This window comes from Bufo bufo, chromosome 4 (genome assembly GCF_905171765.1).
Source record: "Bufo bufo chromosome 4, aBufBuf1.1, whole genome shotgun sequence".
In the NCBI taxonomy this organism is placed as follows: domain Eukaryota; kingdom Metazoa; phylum Chordata; class Amphibia; order Anura; family Bufonidae; genus Bufo; species Bufo bufo.
In genome coordinates, this window is record NC_053392.1 from 158,791,408 (window position 1) to 158,803,653 (window position 12,246).

The following is a 12,246-nucleotide window of genomic DNA, read 5'->3' on the forward strand; positions in this document are numbered from 1 at the left end:
TCTAATCACAATTTGGAGAAAACTCTAGATATGTATTGGGGACAAAACTAGGAAAAGATTCACCTCTTTTTCTACTATTGTGTGCATGTTTAATACAGCTCCAATCTGGTCCACAGGGCAACATTCACAGCAGCTCCAACTGTGACATTCTGATATCTGCTTTCAACTGTTGTGTCGCATTGCACAATTTACTGTTTTACAATTCTACCTATGTGAGGCTTCCTTAATTCCCTTCTTGTAACGTATTAATGTTCTGGGCACATGGGCAGTCAATCCACACTTTCATTTTATGATCTATAGTAATAAATCTATAGTAGCAAGCTCCCACTGCTAAATTGCAAATGGTGCTGTATAGCTCCAGTGCTGACTTCTATTGACAGAGATACACAAGCCAGCTGATCAGCGGGGGTGATGGGTGTCAGACCCACAAATCAGCTAGTGATGGCCTATCCTGGGGATAGCCCATCACTTAAAAATCCTTGGTCAACCACTTTAACGCTATCATTTATAATGTAAGTATGAAATGTATGTATGTATAATTAAAGATATAATTTAAAAAGCATTTTTTTGTAATAACATTAGAAGGCACTAATAGGCAGATGGATAAGTAGATAGCCAATGTGTTATACCATATAACACAGTGTATCTGGATGTGCATTGGGAAGGATACAGTATATCTGATAGATACAGTACATTTTGGAGGACAAAACAGAGAAGACAATTAGAATAGTCCCCAATACATCCAGACTGTTCATGTCTACTTTCTGATTTACAGTAATTTTATTACAAATGGACACTGTGAGGAGGCAATAAAGTCCTTCTAAATAGAAAATTTATGACTGCAATCTCTCTGTGGAGATTGCAAATGATAATAGGTGCAATTATGAAAATATAGAATATAAAGGTAGGTGTACAGCATTTGTGCCTGAAATCAATACAGATGGTATGCAAAACTAAATGACTCTATGAAGTTATTAATGTGAGTTTGCAGGCAGTTTGGACCATGCTAAACTGTTGACAGTACTGCGTAAGGGCCTGATAGAGCAGGATGTTTGTCACATTTTTATCAGAAGTAGTGTAAATATGATCTTTATTCTGCCAGGTTCTGCTCCTGCAAATGCACTGGAGGTGGCGTTTCATTGTGAAGTGTTCCCCACATTGACCTGCTTAAAATTCCCCCCTCAGTAACAGCTGAAGAATACAACCAGGGGACCACTATAGCTGTAACTATGAGCAGACTAGAGGAGCTCAATGCAGAGAACAGAATGCACTTCACAGCGAAGCTCTACCTCCAGGGCAGATAAAGGGCTATTTCAGCTTTAGGTAACTTTTTACAATTGACCAGTTTTGTGCTGTACTTAAAGATATTTGCTCACCTGATCATGGCCGTTCAGTTCCAGTGAAGAAGCTATTCTCCATGATGCTGCTATACCTGGGACTATACACATCCGTATTGGGTCATATGTGCCATTTTAGCCCCAAGTGACATGTCACTGCTGGTTCACACTTCGCCTGGTGACATGTCCTTGCTGAGGTCAGTGATTTGCTGCAGAGGCATACACACCCCATCTGAATATGTACAGGCCTGGGAATGTAAGTGTCACTGAGAAAAGCCATTATGATACTGTAGAACTGAGCAGCGGGGCCCAGATGAGTGGTCAGGAAAGTGGCTAGGGTAGAATAGAAACACCACTTGTGCCGTGCCTAAATTTAGACACAATGGAGGAAATTTATCAAAACTGGTGTAAAAGAAAAGTGCCTTAGTTCCCCATAGCAACCAGACAGATTCCACTATTCATTTCCCAAAGGAGCTCTTCAAAATGAAAGGTAGAGTCTGATTAGTTGCTATGAGCAACAAAGTTGGCAACTAAGCCAGTTTTTCTTTACACTATTTTTGATAAATCTCCCCCAATTACTTTTAAAAAGTTGCAAACACGAGTTTTAAAAATTTTCCACTAGAGACACTGCTATGCCTCCATCATTACAGCATCTAACAGTCCAACTGTAAAAAATGAGTATACCTCCCTATGAGATCTATAAGGGTTGAGTATGGCAGTATAGGCTTCGATGGGTAACATATTACAGTTCTGTTCAATTTTGAGTTTGTACAGAACATTAACATGACCTTTTGTGAGCCCGTAGAGAGATTCAAAGGGAAATAATTTTATAAATTGTAGGTCGAAAACAATCATTAAAAAAACTGGTTGAATAAATATTTGAAAACCTATCCAATAAAAATGGGCAATAAAGTGCTTGAATTGCAAACAATCAAATCAAGCAAAAAGTTGAACATTTTGATAAGGATATTGATGCATCATTACAAATATCTGCTATACAACTTAATATCTCATTGTTCCACAGTTAGAGAAATGACACCATGGCACTCACTATAAAAGCTTCTTTTATTATTCCACAATGTACAAAAAGCAGGACTGGAGGACAGTGCAGGAGAGCAGTCCGCCTGAAGATTCTTACGGTGAGGGCCATGTTCTCATTTCTCTAAATGGGATTGATTTGTGGATTTATCTTTATACATTAAGGAGCACCGTAGCTCGCATAACACTGACCACTAGATGTAGTGCTGTAGTTCTGCTGACCGCTAGCCTTTTTATTTTGGATTAATATCTCCTTGTAAAAACTCTAAGTTTACAATAATTATATCAGACTGCATGGGTTTTATCCATCTGGAAGGTTTTTTATTAGTCCTTCAGTTTTTGTGATAACTTATACAGAAAGACGCTCCATAAGATTATCTTCACTATCTGCCAAAGAAGGTTAGTTACTAGTGTTGATCGATGTCAAAACTATATCTTTTATATAAAATATAAATATCTTATATAAGGGATAAAATGTCAATAAAACATGGAAATCAGTCAGGAAATCCACTAGGCGGACATAAAAACGCCTTTTCTTTTATCTTGAGACTCTAAATTTAATTGATGCAATTAATGAAAAAAAAGGGCAATCAATTATGCAAAAATATTAAATTTATTTACAGAATGCATATAAATCCAATTAACCTCTCCAATATACATCAGTAATGAGGGTTTCTTCCTGACATTTTTAATTACCCATAATCTAGACATGTTGGAGTCACTATCCTCTACTGTCTTTTTAAATTCATGATAATGGACAACGGGACAATGGGCCTTCTTATTTGGCATCCGGGTTTATATATTTAACTTGTTTATATGGATGACTAATAACATTCAGCTCTCCTCATAAAATCCAATTAGTAGGAAGACAACTTCAATACTTTCTAGACCTTCTAAGGCTAAATTCAGTCAGTGCGATACACACGGCATAAAATATAGATTCTAAATGACACATACATGGTATAATATATATATATATATTGACACACTGTTACACATAAATGACACATTATATAAACCATTGGTTAAGATATGTTGCAAATCTAAATATACACAGAAATATATAGAATATAATTATGAATACATGAATGGGACATTCACACACCAAATGTTTCCCATAACGCATGACATCCTTAATGACCTTGTAATGAAGTAAAATAATACATTGCTATTTAAATGGTTATCTCTCAGAGACACATGTCTGTAGGACCCATTATAGCACTAACAGATACACCACATATGCTCACTATAATTTTTAAGAGACAATACACTCTATGTCCACTACAAACATTTTATCCAAACTGAACTCAGCATAACTTAATCTCGGCCTATTTCAATCCTACAGAAAGATTTTAGACTTTGGTTCAGTCTGTCTTTTACACTTAAAGGCAATGAGCATTGATATGTAGACTATAATATCTTCAGATAAGACTGTACACTTATGAAAATGCATGACAAATCCCCCTTCATTCCAAAATGTTCCATAAAGTGTGAATATATTTGGAATGTTCAAAAGGGCTTTTCATATGTCTTCTTCATGGGTCACGGTGCGTAGACCTTGTCTATGGTGTTTTAGCAATAGTTTACCTAAAGTCTTTATGAAGAACCTTATCCAACGCACTGCTTGGATGGTCAGAAAACTCAACCATCCCAGGAGAACGATAAATAATATACACCATACGTAATCTCCCCCCCATGCCCAAATGGAGGGACACAATATATCGTTGTCTGCCGGCGAATACTGTAACGTGTCCATGGTGATGTTGTCCTTCCTGATTACCATGCGGACTGTATGGCTAGGTTTGTTATCTAGCAGAAATTTTAAGTCCGGATTTATGACAATCTCCTGACTTTGGAAGGCATCAATACTCTCCACTTCCCCTTTAAAATCTTCTATATTAACAGGATATGGGGTACGATTCCCAATCATAATCCTGGAATTATGGGGTACTTTTATAATGGAGACACTTATCATTTATCAAGATGGCATGTACCACGTTTCCCTCCTCTATTTTTGACAGGGTCACCTCCATGCTTCTCGTAATCGAGACCACACAGCGCGTTAGTCGCATCATAGTTAAACAGATCGCCTTTGCACTGGAAATTGTTATCCGGAAATTTTCCACATATTGATGCGATGTTGTAGCATTTATCAAATTATGATCTGTTGTCCGGTATAATAAATGCTGGGGTAACACCATCTTCCTTCCTGTGATCATCTCAAAGGGAGAAAGTTTGGTTGCTGCCCTTGGGGTGGCCCTGATGGCCATGAGGACCAATGGCAACTTGACATCCCAGTCTTTACCGGCTTCATTGACAAACTTTTTTAGAATATACACAATGGGTTGGTTGTAACCCTCCACTCCACCACTAGAGGCTGGCCGATAAGCTATGTGTAGCTTCCTCCAGTATTTCCCACATCTTTGTCATCACTTCACTAGTAAAATGACTTCCACGATTGGACTCGATGCATTGGGGAAGACCAAACCTGGAGGATATGTGGTTAATGAGCAGAGATGCACATACGCTTGAACTGCATGTTTTGCACGGCAACCATTCCACTCATTTTGTGAACAAACAAGTTATCGTTAACATGTATCTGTTACCTTTTGATGACGTGGTTACTGGCCAAATGAAATGAATTTGGATGTCTGACCATGGTATGGACATCCCCCTTTTCATCAGCGGTGCCCGATGAGTGGGTCCTTGAGGCTGGAATTGAGGGTATATTAGTAGAGTTGAGCGGACACCTGGATGTTTGGGTTCGACGGGTTCGGCCAAACTTCAGAAAAAAGTTTGAGTTTGGGACCCGAACTTTACCCCGAACCCCATTAATGTCAATGGGGACCCGAACTTTTGAGCACTAAAATGTCTGAAAAAATGTCATGGAAAGGGCTAGAGGGCTGCAAATGGCATCAAAATGTGGTTAAGAGCATGGCAAGTGCTCTGCAAACAAATGTGAATAGGGAAATGACTTTAAATAACATAAAATACGTAAAAATAAAAAATAATAATTTCGATCTAGGAGGACAAGGTCCATATGGAGTAGGAGGTTGAGGAGGCGGTGGATGTGGCGGTGTAGGTGCAAGTGGCGGTGGAGGAGGAGGTAGCCTACACTGCTTTTTGGTTTAAAATGTATTTTTATTCTTTTAAATTAGGGTACACCCCAAAACATTGGGAAATATAACCGTTCAGACAATACACTGGCTGCAGGGCAGGCCAGCACCTCCAAGGGGTAAAGGGCAAGCTCAGGCCATGTGCCCAATTTGGAGACCCAGAAGTTGCAGGGGCTGACCCCTGTCAGTCAGTTCGTGTAGGCGTGTGCATACTTACTGCCCCACCATGTCGCACATCCCCGTGATGTTCACGATCCAATTTGATATCTGCTCTATCAACTTTCGATGTTCTTTTATGCGCCTACCATGGTGATCATGGGTGGCGGGGAATCAGGGTTCCACGCCGGAGAGGGAGCATGAGAAAGAGAGACCACATCTAAGGGAGGATTCATTTTTTCAAATTTCAAATTATAGAGCAGAAATATGGGACAAAGTATTAAAGCGTAAAAGTGGGACAACTTTTTAAAGTTTAAGCATTGAATGAAAGGATGTGTCGCGCATCAATTAATGAAGAATTTCTTAAATTTTATTCCCTGTCAACTATGCAGAGCAAAATTTGAAATGTGACCTGACAATGTAATTGACAATTTTTTTAAATTTATGTTCCTGTCACCTATGTAGAGGGGCCCCAGTGACATCCACCATCCATTTGGATATCTTCTCTATCAACTTTCGATGTTCTTTTCTGAGCCTACCATGCTGATCACGGTTATCGGCGAATCAGGGTTCCACGCCGGAGAGGGAGCGTGAGAAAAAGAGACTAAATTTAAGGGAGATAAATTTATAAAAAAAAATTGGTATCGAGCAGAAATGTGGGAAAAGATATTGATAAAGTTAAAGTATACTGAATGGCACTACCGCCAAAATAACTTTAGTCCAATTTGGGGTGCTTCATGAAGGGGCTGTCAGGCCACTATATAGAGAAGAAGTATTCCGCGGCACACACACGTAGTTTGCACGAAATATGTATTTAATATAAGCCACCACCAACTTTCACAATGAATCATCACTTGTATTCAGGGCCAACGTTTCGGTCCACCCGGGACCTTGATCACGGCCTATGACAATACAAACAAGTACATAATTTAATCTAAGTGTTGACTCCACAATAAAAAATAAAAAATAATGAACGAATGAAAAATGGGCAGCAAAATGTCTAATGACATATATGGTAAATACTAGCCACCACAGCAGAAGGAATCGTTCCTTATTATGCTCAAATAGACTAATAAACAAATATATTCACAATTTAGTCTGTATTATTTTACACAGATATAAAGTATTTTAAATGACAGAAAAATAACTGTCCATCTATCAGCTGTATCTTTACAGACCTCTATAGGAAAAACAATTAAGAAATATATTGCATGTTGGACATATATATATATAAGTATATAGACACTGGACCAAGAAAAAAGTAGAAGGTAAATTGGAAGGAATGGCCGCAACCGCGATAGACAAGTTGTACATTGTTATAGTATCTGACCTACAGTGAGCTGGACGAGGAATGTTTATTCGTTGGTGGCATGGTGGAGAGTGGAGGTAAAACACCTGTCTTATCTAGTGTTTGCCACGAGCGCAATAGTGTCTCTTAGATGACGTCAGCTGCATGCGCCGGTATGTCCCTAGGACGCGAATCACTTGAAAGGGAAACTGGGCATGCGCGGGAAGTATGACGCGCTAGTCACCTGATCGCGTCGGATGTAAGTACTTGTATAGAGGATACCGTCGGGACAAATGTGCACGCGCGCAGGGTATGACAGTTTAATCACATGATCGGAGCCTCCTGGTCATGTGGTTAAAGAGAGGTCAATCCAGGTCATGTGGTTAAGGAGAGGTCATTCCTCCATGATCAACTATGAACATTCATATGATGACAATAGCAGTTACTCCAAGTGTCATATATATATTGTATAATTATTATTAATAGAAACCGCAACATGCAATATATCCAATCGTTAGTTACAGGGTTAGAGTCAGCCAGGCAATACATGGTTAATACAGTTATAACAACAGTAATAGGAATCATGTCATACCTGACCCTGTAAATCAACGAGTCTAAATTAAAAGATAAAAAATATAGGAATATGATTATGTCGGAATATTTATGCTGTCTCCGATTGACAGTCTATATTATTTATGTGAATAAATTAAAATCTATAATGAAGGAGATTATAATTTATTATCATAAATATCAAGCTAAAACAAGCTCGTGATCTGCGTTGAATTGAAGACAAAACCCAGTTACAGACAAAATATATATGTAATTTATTAATACAATTTATAGTACAAAATAATATATATAATAAAATTGGTGATAATAAAATTCAATCAATGATATGCAAAATAGTGAGAAAGTCAAGAATAATTGAGTATATATATATATACACAATTATGCCTTCTTATAATAATACCCCTCAATTATATTTTAAATCAATTTAATACTTGATTTCTCTCAGCCGACAAATGTCCGATTAAACCCAAATCTGGTTTATCTTTTATTTATACAGATATTTATACATATATAATCAACCGTACCGGTCTAGAACTGAATTCAGTTCCTTGGAGATAATACCGTGTTTTCACCAGTATATTTTTAATCTCCCTGTATTGGATTAATTTTCAGGATGATGCTGCAGGTACACCCCAATCTTATTCCAAAACAGATACTATACGCAAGATATGGTTAATTGAATATATATAGATATGTATTATATTAATTAATTATCCTATAAAATATAGGTAAGGTTATACTATACCCAAAATGTCACCTAGCAGAAATCAGTTTCAATGGTTCTAAGATGGCTGCCTCCAATGACTGAAAAGGTGGTCAGGGCTGGATCTGGTCTTTTCCCTTGATGATCGTCCCTTGATGATCGTCCTTTGATGATGATAGTTAGAGAGAGAGCTCCAGAGATAGATAGATGGATGGCTGGATGGATCCCCTCTGTCAGCCCAGACCATCTTTTTATCCTATCTTAGAAAGGGCTTGGCCAAGTTTTATCATTAACTAGTGACCTCACTTATAACCAATAGAACCTCCCTCTAGGGAAAATGCACCCGAGATCTTTAGGCTACCCTAACACTAGATGGCACTAGTACTCCATACAAAATCAAGGCATATTATTGGTTCTCTTATTCATTTACTAATGATACACTTTAACTAAGGTTTCAGACACAACCTTGAGGAGATCTTGAATAGACAATGACTTTTGTATCTGGTCAAACACCTCGCGTATCCCTTAATCTTTTGACCAGACCTAATTAAATCAAGATACACATGACCATACTCAAGTCATTGTTCTGGGGAAAAGACAAGGTTTATTTATGGTCACCTGTGTACACATTTCTCCATACAAGAAAACCTCAAGCAAATAAATAATTTACTTGAGTTTCACACTGAGAGAAATTCTACAAAAAAATGACAGAGTAATTTCTAACCTTAAAACTGAATATATCTATAAGGACCACACTCTTATATATACAGTACAACACACGTATTTAAATTGATGATATAAAATCAATCTACTCATACATTGCTTAATATAAAAACCCCAAAGAAAGATTAGAGTCTTTCTATACACTGAAAATCATCAAGACTCAGCATATGTCTAATACATTGTCTTACCTAGGCAATTACAAAAAACAGACCTGGGTAAACACCTTGGTACAGATTGTTAATCTTAGGTTAGTAATTCTGAGTTAAAATCTTGAACTCCCTCTGCCCTCTTAAAATAAGACAAAATGGTTGTTCTTTAGGCTCATGTTCAGACATCTTATATAGGCCTTATACCTATGGACTTTATTTATACCTAATAGTTCTGACAGAGTATAGTGATAAGGTATACAGGTTAACAGGCTATACATGAACAAACACTATATTAGAATAATTGTATTTACAATCAGGCAACAGGTTTATAATAACAAGTCAAAGTCTCGATTAAGCCCATGTGGTGATAGTGTTCTAAGCTCCAGAAGGACTCTCTTCTTTTCATTCGTTCATTATTTTTTATTGTGGAGTCAACACTTAGATTAAATTATGTACTTGTTTGTATTGTCATAGGCCGTGATCAAGGTCCCGGACCGAAACGTTGGCCCTGAATACAAGTGACGATTCATTGTGAAAGTTGGTGGTGGCTTATATTAAATACATATTTCGTGCAAACTACGTGTGTGTGCCGCGGAATACTTCTTCTCTATATAGTGGCCTGACAGCCCCTTCACGAAGCACCCCAAAGTTATTTTGGCGGTAGTGCCATTCAGTATACTTTAACTATATCTGTTTGGTGAATTTGTGCACCCGCCTAAATGTCTGCTACGACTTTCTCCTATGACACTACTACTGCAGATGGAATTGTCTCTTAGGTAACAGCATCCAGTGACTTTCTGCATATTTCACACAGTGAAGTCAAATCCAGAGATCTGGAAAGAGAATCGAAAAAACTGACTGCCTCAGAACTTCATTGTGCCACTCTAGCTGAGTATTACAAAAATGGCCTTATACCTCGCAGCCTGAGGGTTCATTTACGACCAAATCTTTTCTCTACAAATAAGGAATATTGCAACAAATTTGAAACTATATTGAACAAATGTTCTATGGATATAATTGTTTTGAGTATTGATTTTTTACAGAAGTCCATTCTTGAATCTAGAGAAAATATTTCGGCGATTGAAACCCAACTTACAGCAACTATTCCTTCCCAGGACTGGACTGACCTTAAAAACAAAACCGACAAAATCCTTGAAGACCATCGTAAATACATTGAACAGACCAAAAGAACCAAATACATTCGGGATACTGAAGACTATCAACTCAATAGAGTGTACAGGTGGCAATGGCAAGAAACAAATACCTATGGGCAATATTCTTACGCGGATTATGCGTCCTCTTCATCTGGCAGCGAGAGATCATCATACCGCAGACCACAACGTTTTTTCAATTGGCGAGGCAACCGCTCCAAACGAAAACAACAAGGATACGCAGGGGACAGCATACCAGCAGCACCAGAAACGGTTCCTATGCAGACCAGATCCCAGGTAGGGATCTAGTGATTAACATTTCATCCAGAACATTGTCACCTGCTGAGATAATGGTCCTCTCTAAGGGGCTATCTTTTTGTCCTACAGTACCCTTACATCATTATAATCTGACACAGGACTTACATAAGTTTTATCGTTCATTACATCTCAAAGCCCATTTCCAGTCCTCTAATACCATGGACAGACTGACTGGCTCTGATAATTTGTCTATTACTCAGCTAGGCCTTAGATCCAGAAGTAACTTCATGCCCCCAAAATACTATCATAGTATTTAGGCTTTCATTGATTTAATTGATACAGAAATTCGGACAGCACTTGATTCACAGAAACGTGGCAACTATCCTATATCCCGCAATTTATCAAATATAGAAACCTCAGCTCTCAAAACTCTGATGCAAGATAAAAGCATCACAACCCGCCGACAAAGGCGGAGCGATAGTCGTTATGGATACCAAATATTATATCCAAGAAATAGAAACCCAATTGTCTGACAAAGATACTTATGAATTAATTCCATCAAATCCGACTTATAAAATACAACAAGAAATTAATTCATTTTTAGATTCTGCTCTTCATCAGGGTATCATAGACAAAGCCACATATAATTTTTACATAACGAATATCCAATGATGCCTGTGCTATAAACGCTGCCGAAAATACACAAAAATCTTGAAAAACCTCCTGGTCGGCCAATAGTAGCTTCTACCAATTCTTTACTGTCCCCTCTATCTATTTACCTTGAAAAGATCCTTACCCCATTAATTCAGAAAACTGAGTCCTTTTTATTAGATGCCACCCACTTTCTAAATATTATTTCTAATTTGGGCACTATTCCGGATAATGCTCTCCTGGTGACTCTGGACGTGTGCAGCCTGTATACCTCCATATCTCACGATGGTGGTATACAGTCTGTATCCAACATCCTGTCATCCTCTTCATTTTCTACACAACAACAGGCCTTTTGTATTGACTTACTTAAATTGGTACTACAACGTAATTACTTTATGTTCGGGGATCACTACTACATCCAGCGAAAAGGTACAGCAATGGGGGCTAATGTAGCCCCCCCATATGCTAATGCCTATATGGCAGACTTTGAGAAGATCCACGTATATTCTAATCAGGTTTTTCAAGAACACTGTACTATATGGCGTCGTTTTATAGACGACATTTTCTTAATTTGGACAGGCACTCGCAATTTTTTTGACAATTGTTTTCAATACCTTAACAGTATTATGCCAGATCTACAATTTACTGTTACGGTTAGTGACTCTACGATCCATTTCTTGGATACCTTGATAATTAAAAATGCTGATGGCAAACTTTCTATAGATCTATATAAAAAACCTACTGATAGGAATACTCTCCTCTTGCATTCCAGTAATCATCCTCGTAATACAAAAAATTCATTGCCTAAGTCACAATTTACTAGAGTCAATCGAATCGTGAGTGAACCAAATACTAAAAAGATTCGCTTACAGGAAATGTCTGATAGATTTGTAGAACGGGGGTATCCTAGATCACCTCTTAAAACAGAATTAGAAAAAATTACCGACACCCTAACAACATCTACTAAATCTCTATCCCCTCCATGCCTTCCGTTTATTGCCACGTATCATCCTTTTGTACCTAAGATACACCAGATTATCCGGAAACACTGGCCCCTATTGAAAAAATTCTATCCTAATATCCCTGAATTTGGGCATCCTATGAGA